Source organism: Chinchilla lanigera, unplaced genomic scaffold (genome assembly GCF_000276665.1).
Source record: "Chinchilla lanigera isolate Chin_1 unplaced genomic scaffold, ChiLan1.0 scaffold00046, whole genome shotgun sequence".
Lineage (NCBI taxonomy): Eukaryota > Metazoa > Chordata > Mammalia > Rodentia > Chinchillidae > Chinchilla > Chinchilla lanigera.
Window position 1 is genome coordinate 18,081,142 of NW_004955447.1, and position 7,274 is coordinate 18,088,415.

General features: G+C 42.4%; 1 pseudogene; it reads left to right on the forward strand.

The window, feature by feature from the left end:
* The first annotated feature begins 5,459 nt into the window (after window positions 1-5,459).
* LOC102017177 lies at window positions 5,460-6,483 on the forward strand (annotated as a pseudogene).
* The last annotated feature ends 791 nt before the right edge of the window (window positions 6,484-7,274 follow it).

The following is a 7,274-nucleotide window of genomic DNA, read 5'->3' on the forward strand; positions in this document are numbered from 1 at the left end:
TTGGAGTCAGCTGATTATGGACTGAATCCTCCACAACTGTGAGTTTGATACAGGAAAATAAATCTCCCAACCTGAATGATATCTGGGATGAGTTCATGTTCTCTAAAATCGAAGAATGAATTTTAGGAACAACAGAGGTTAAGAGCAGAATGTATTTATTGAAGGAAAGAAATCTTCTGTCCAAGAGAGGGACAGAAGGGGGCCCGACTGGGTTACCCCCAGACTCTGTCTTTTCTAGGGACCTTTATAGAGCAAAACCATGAGGTGAAGTGAGTCCAAGGTAGGGGGAAAATGGATAAAAGTATGGTCAGCCAATAAGAATTGGTCAGGTAAAACTGATTAAACTGGGATCAAATGGGGCAGCGAGTCATGCAGCAAGTGGATATGAATACAGAACAGGAGCTTTTCCTGTAAGGGGTTGGGTCAAGGACCCTTCAAGGTGATTGCTATTTAGAATATCAGTCCCTGATGTCCATCCCTGGGGAGGTATGGGGTGTATTTGTTTAGTCCTTTGTCCTGAGGTCTGGCCCACAGCAAATATGTATCTTTCATGTTGGCTCCTTCAAGGGCCTCGCCCTATCTGAGTGCCTATAATATTTCTGTCTAACTCAGCTGCTAACAAGCTAAGTAAACCTTTCCCCGTTTAACATTAGGTATTGGGTATTTTGTCTCAGCAGCAAGAAAAGTAACTAAAACTGCAGGGTAAATTAAATGGAAAATGAGCACAAAGAAAGAAATGATAACTCTAAGAACAGAAATCAGTGAAACTGAAAACAAAAAAGTAACAGAAAAAAATTGAAAACAAAAACTGGTTCTTTGAAAAGATCATGAAAATTTCAGATTGAATTGAGAGAGAGAGAGAGACTGTGTCTTACCACTCTCTAACTGCTAGGACACAATACCTAACAACTCCAGTTTAAAGGCGGAGACGTTTATTTTGGCTGACAGTGTCAGAGGTCTCGGTGCATGGATGCTTCGCTGGCCCAAAGGGGGAGAGAGCACGGGTGCAGAGCCTGGCCTCTACTTTCTACATTCCTATTGTTTTGTTTGCGTCTAGATGTCTCCGGCAAAGCCTCGTGTGGTCATAGGGTTCTATGTCAGAGGTGGCTGAATCTAGAGTGTATGACTGACTCGTGGTACAATGCTGGGGTTAGGGTGCTGGGATTGGGGTGGGTGATTGCTGGATCAGTCCACTGATTGGATTGGCATGACCCTAATCCTGGTAGGTTTACTTTAGCTCTCACTCGCTGTCCATGGTTGGCTTGTTCCAAGGCAGACGCAGAGTGGCAGAGGGACATACAGGAAGGCTGCTTGTGGCATGGTGACCAGGAAGCAAGAATTATGGGAGGAGCTGGGACGGGAGATACACCCTTCCAACAGTGCCCTCAGTTACCCCCTCTTCAAAGAACTTGAAAACAAACAGGGATTATCTAAAGGAATTTAAAATATTTTGAACATATGAAAAGTTGCGGACGACCATGAAGGAAGTAGTTATAGGAAAATTATTAAATACTTACGTATGGAAAGAAAGATCTCAAGTCAAAATCTAATATTATATCCTAAGAAAATAGAAAAAAAGGGTAAATTAAACTGAAAGTGATTAGAAGGAAAGAATAAAGAACAGAAACCAATGAAATTGAACCTGAAAGAGTAATAGAGAAAATAATTGAAAACAAGGTATTCTTTGAAAATGTCAATAAAATACATATTGAATTCAGGCAAGGGGGAGAAAGGGAGAGAGAGACACAAGAGAATTACCAGTAGTAGGAGCAATAAAAACAGCAAAAAAGGGCTCTCACTATATACACGAGAATCTAACAAGGTATGGGGTGGGGGTACTAGGTAGGGAAGGAATAGAGTAAGGGCCTCACTCGGTTTCCGGCTAATCCTGACTGGAAGAAGTTAACACTCTCCTGGAGGGAGCAGTTAACAAGACAAGATGGAGAGGTGATAAGCAGAGCATGAGGAAGCCAGGTACACTAACCCAACAGCCACCCCTCCCCAGCTGCAGGAAAACGTGAAGGACACAGAAGGTGGAGGGGGCCTCCCTCTCTTAAAGGAAAACTCTTGTTTATATTATAAAATTTATTTAGTATATAAATTAAGTGCATAAAATAACTATAAATATATACACTATGTATTTTATTTGGTATATAAAATCTATTTATAATATGTATTAAATATAGTAGTTTATATATCATATAAATACATAAAATATACTTATGTAGTATATACAGTATTTATTTGCTATATAAAATTTTATATATGTACTCACATTCCCACTTGAGGGTCACTGTAGGGCTGCACTAGATCACACTCAGCCCCTTAGTCTCTAACCCGAAGTTGCCTTTCTACAAGGCTCCTCCTAGCCAACCTACAAATCTCAAGGATCAGGCCCTGACAAGGCCAAAGAGGGAGGCAGTCAAACAAAGCCCGCTAGGGGACTGTGCATGCAGGCAATGGTGCCTGGTTAGAGTCTGGTGGCCTGCGAACCATCCAGGACAGCCCAGAGAGCCAATCAGGCTGTGACAGGTTCCAAGTACCCACTAGGTCAGAAGTGTCCCCCAGAACCTAGTAAAAGAGGACAGAGACAAGGACCTGTGGAGAGCCCTGTTTCCGAAGCCTCTTGCCCCCTCTTCGGGGCAGCTTATTGTTTCCTGCTTTTTCCTCCTTGCAGATAAATTGTCTTCCTTTTAAAAACTCTGTCTCTCTAATTCATTATTGTTGCTGAGTTTTGTTTTGTTTTTTTTTAATCTCAGTTGCTTATCCCACCAGTGCTCACCGCAGATGCAGCAAAGGAAATACTATAAATAACACTACAACACTATGTCTCCATCAACCCCTGCATTGGAACAGAACAATTCTCTGTAAGACACACACTGCCAAAAGGTCCATGAGAAGAAATAGATAACCTTAGTAATTTTACATTGATTGAAGATAAACAATTCGTATTTCACCCAGCAAAGAAAAATTGAAGGCTAGATAATTTCACTAGTGGGTTATACCAAATATTTAAGGAAGAAATAATATCAATTCCACAAATCTACTCATTTTATGAGGCCAATATCACTTGCAAGGAAGAGGAGGAGGAAAAGAAATTACAGTTCAACATCCCTTGTGGACATAAACACAAACTCTCCAGCAACACATTACTCACTCAAATCCAAGTATATCTAGAAATGGTACTGCATCATTATCAGCGGGGAAGAGTAGCCCAGGAATGCAAGGCTGTTTCCATACAGGAGCAGCATGAGCTAATTTCTTTAGGGTGAGAGAACTAATGGCTGCTCTGATCATAGGGGTGGTTTCACAAGTCCATATTTTTTTTGAAACTCATAGAACTCTACACAAAATGTTAACTTTACTGAATTTAATTTGACTTCAGTTTCATTCAAAATTATTCTTGTAAGTTCCTTAAGTAAACTCCAGGTGCAAGACTGAAACCCAGGCTGTGATTTCTGGAGCACCTTGCTGGAGAGGAGAAGCCTATTCTTGGAGAAACTTTTCTGCAAAGAGGCTCTGAGTCCGGCCTGAGTCAGCTGATCCCCTAAGTAATCCCTAACGCTGTCCACGCTGTTCGGTAGGTAAGAGTGTGCAATCTGGGTACAGAAGTACAAGGAACTTTGTTTTTTCTGTACTAAGTAACAATACTAAGGATCAAAGAAGACAGAAAAGCCTAAAAAATTTAAAATGGCAAAACATCTGACAGAGGGAGAAATATAAAATAAGTAGAAATACACGTTACTGCTTGGTATGTGCTATGTGCCGGATTGGAACTCTTGCACCAGGTATTCAGCAGAGACCTGGACAACATCCTCATCTCTTTTGCAAACTCTTACTGCATTTAAAAGATTAGCCCTGGAAGCTGATTTTTCTTTTCTTTCTTTTTTTTTTTTCTTTTCTTTCTCTTTCTTTCTTTCTTTTTCTTTTGGGGTCAGGGTCTCACTATGTAGCTCAGGCTGACCTTGAACTTGCAGTGATCCTCCTGCCTCAGCCACCCTAGTACTGGGATTACACATGTGCACCACTACAGCTGGCTGGAAGCTGATTTATTTAGGAGAAAAGAGCCAATCAGATTGGAACTTGGAAGCCAGAAAAACAATTTTCTGATAAAGAAGAGCTATTTGAAGCTAAACTCGTGGTTATTCTCTTTTCAGTTCTGTATTATTATTATTATTATTATTAATTATTATTATTATTTTCAGTGTTGGGAATTGAACCCAGAGCCTTCCAACTGAGTTACATTCTCAACCCTTTTTTTTGGTGGTAAATTTGAAAAAAGGATTTCATGAAGTCACTAAGCTGCACAGGCTGGACTTGAACTTGTGACCCTCCTGCCTCAGCCTCTCAGAGTGCTGGTAGTACAGTTAGAAAAAAGGAGCCGAGTCACTCCTTTCCCTTCAGGCAACGGTAAATGCTCACCGCCCTAATGATCATCCGTGCTCCCACAGTGGGACACAGGGGAAGTTGTGTGAGCCCTTCCCTTCTCCCCACGCAGCCATAAATAGAACATCACCTGGCAGTTACCCGGGGTTGAGCGTAGGAGGTTGGCAGATTGCCGACATTAGTGAGAGGACAGAGGAAGGCACCTCAGATCAGTGGTGCCTGGTCCTATGAATATTGGAAGCCTGAGTTATTGAGACCTTCTTTCCCCTTCTCACTCAAGTCCTTTTTCCCTTCACTCTTCTCCCTGCTCCATCCTGCAATCTTCAATAAATGTAGCTACTTACTATATACCATGAGGTGCTTGGCAGTTCTTTCCCTGTTATACACCAGGACCAGGACTGTTTTTGGCCCACTCAACTGTAGCATCTGGAGACCCAGCCAGAAGGCCTCCACCAAATCTTGGGAGACCTCGCCAGACGCTGGAGGCATCAGCAGCCCAGAAACCTCACCAGACGTCAAAGGTGTCAGCAGCCCAGAGCTCCTTTGAGACCTCAGCAGAAAAGGGCAACAGACAATCCAGCCACAAGGAAGCCACCTCCCTGCTCTGTGGGGAGACCCTCTCTCTTCCCCGTTCTGAGTGAAAAAGTGATTCCCGGGAGGAGAGGTGGACCAATTGCCACACAGAGAAGGCTAGATTGTGGGACAAAGGCTCCCGTCCTTAGCGGGGCAGGAGGGGCCCTGCCGCTCAGTTGGGCTTATGTCCTGTTGTTGATCCACACAGTGTGGAAAGTCTGCCTAGAGGGCTGGGGATGAGCGCAAGCTGAGTGGAGCAGGACAAAGGCTTCTGGAGCAGGGGAGGGGGTCCCAGGTAGGCAAATGCTTTGGAGTAGCCGTGCACAGGAGGGGGCAGGATATGTGAACCTGGCCCACCCTGGAAGGTCTCGCTTTTCTCTACATTGGTTATCATCAAAAGGATAAGTTTTCTGTGGGTAAAACAAGATTTTCTTATTAAAAGATGCTCTTTGCTCATTGTCCCCCAGTGCTGCCCAAACAATGAACAGGTCACTAGCACCATGAAGATCTGGACATCAGAACACGTATTTGACCGCTCGTGGGAAACTATTAAACAGCTGCGATGCAGAAATACCCAAGCCCTAGGAACCCAAGTGTGGTAGGAGCTGATGTGTGGACAGACACACAGATCCCTCTGGAAAGCTGCACAGCCGCAGGCTTCTCAGCGCGGCGTGGGGACTGCCTTCCCTCGTGAATTCTGTTATTGGTGCTGCAAGAGCCAAAATGGATGTGGGAGAACATTCTGTGGCTGATCCTGTAGAGAAAACAATGGAACTTAAATCTACTAATATTTCATTTACAATATGGTTTCCGTCCATGAGAGACTTATAAAGAAGTCCCAGAAAAAGCTGTTTTGACTCAGGAAGCCATAATCATGGTGAAAGGAGTCAGCTGCAGCAGTTGCCTTGAAGGACTGATGACCGGCACAGCATCTTGAAATGCTAGTGAAGGTCAAGAAACAGTGGAATGGGAAACACATCCATTAAATGCTGAGACTGAAGAGCTGTTTCAGGGAGTGGAACCATAAGGACACCAACAGCAGCGGAAGCATTTGTAGAGAAATGATAAAGAAAGTTGGTGCACAGCACTAGGTCTCTCCAAGTTGACAATATATTTATTTGTTATTTAGAAAAACTATATTTAGGTAGAATTTTTTTTTTTTATAAACTACAGTAAGGCTATGTGATTTCCATCAAAACAAAGTACAGGGGTTCTAAGCCGCCGGGATCATCTGATGCAAGTATGACTTGAGATGACTAATTGTTAGGGCTCCAGTATTTATGTGAAAACGTAACTTTTGAAAAACGTACTTGAAAAATTGGTATTGACAGTGAGTCTTCTTAAGGGACAATGTTAGAGCCTTTCAGATCCTAGGACTTTCCCTGGCTGTGCACCAACCCCACAACAAAGCAGAGCCAACCTTTACATGCACAGTTGCCTTGTGGCTGTGAACTAGGCCTGTGTGTGTGAGGAACTCACTGAAAGAAGAAATTGTGTACTTATAAAAGACATTAATTTGTATAAAATAACCTGCTGTGCTAGAAACAACAGTGTTGTGTTTTGGTACTTAAATGGTATTTTTGGAGTGAAAATTATCACTAAAGTGATAAATGATTCCAATAGAAATATTATTTTATTGGACTAAAGAGTACTGTATTGGTTGGCCAAAAGTTTTGCAACTTAGTAAAGGTATTACCTTCCCTGGATTTGTACTTTATGACTTAGCACACTGTACAGTGGGCTGGTTATGCTAACTAAAAAAATAAAGTCACTACCTGAGTTTTGCAGGGCTTTTTAAATTTTTTTTGGTAGTGTGAATTGAACTCAGGCCCTTGCACTTGCCAGGCAGGTGCTGTGCTGCTGAGCTATCTCCTTGGCCCTTTGTAGCACTCTTAAACAGAACACCTAACACTTAAACAAAAGAGCAGCTGTTCACATCTTTTAGCATTTCATATTTGCTTAATTGCCATGTGTCAAACCCATGGTTTTCTAATTGGGAAGGCATGATATGTCCAGTTATTTGAATATAATTACCTTCTGAAGTAACTGCGAACACAAAGCATCTATCTTACATGAGGAGCTGTACATCATTTAAAATTACTCAAATGATGTCTCTGAAGCATAAATCCCAGGTACCTAATTTTTTTAATAATACGGTACCATGGTGGGGGTGTGGGGGTGCTGGGGGAGAAAAATAAGTACTTGCTGGGGGGAATGGGGTTGTCTACACTAAGCAAATTGCACTATAGATTTTGTTTATCAGAAATCCTTATTTTGGATAACAGGGTGGTTGCAAGTGAAAAATAATCCAGTAA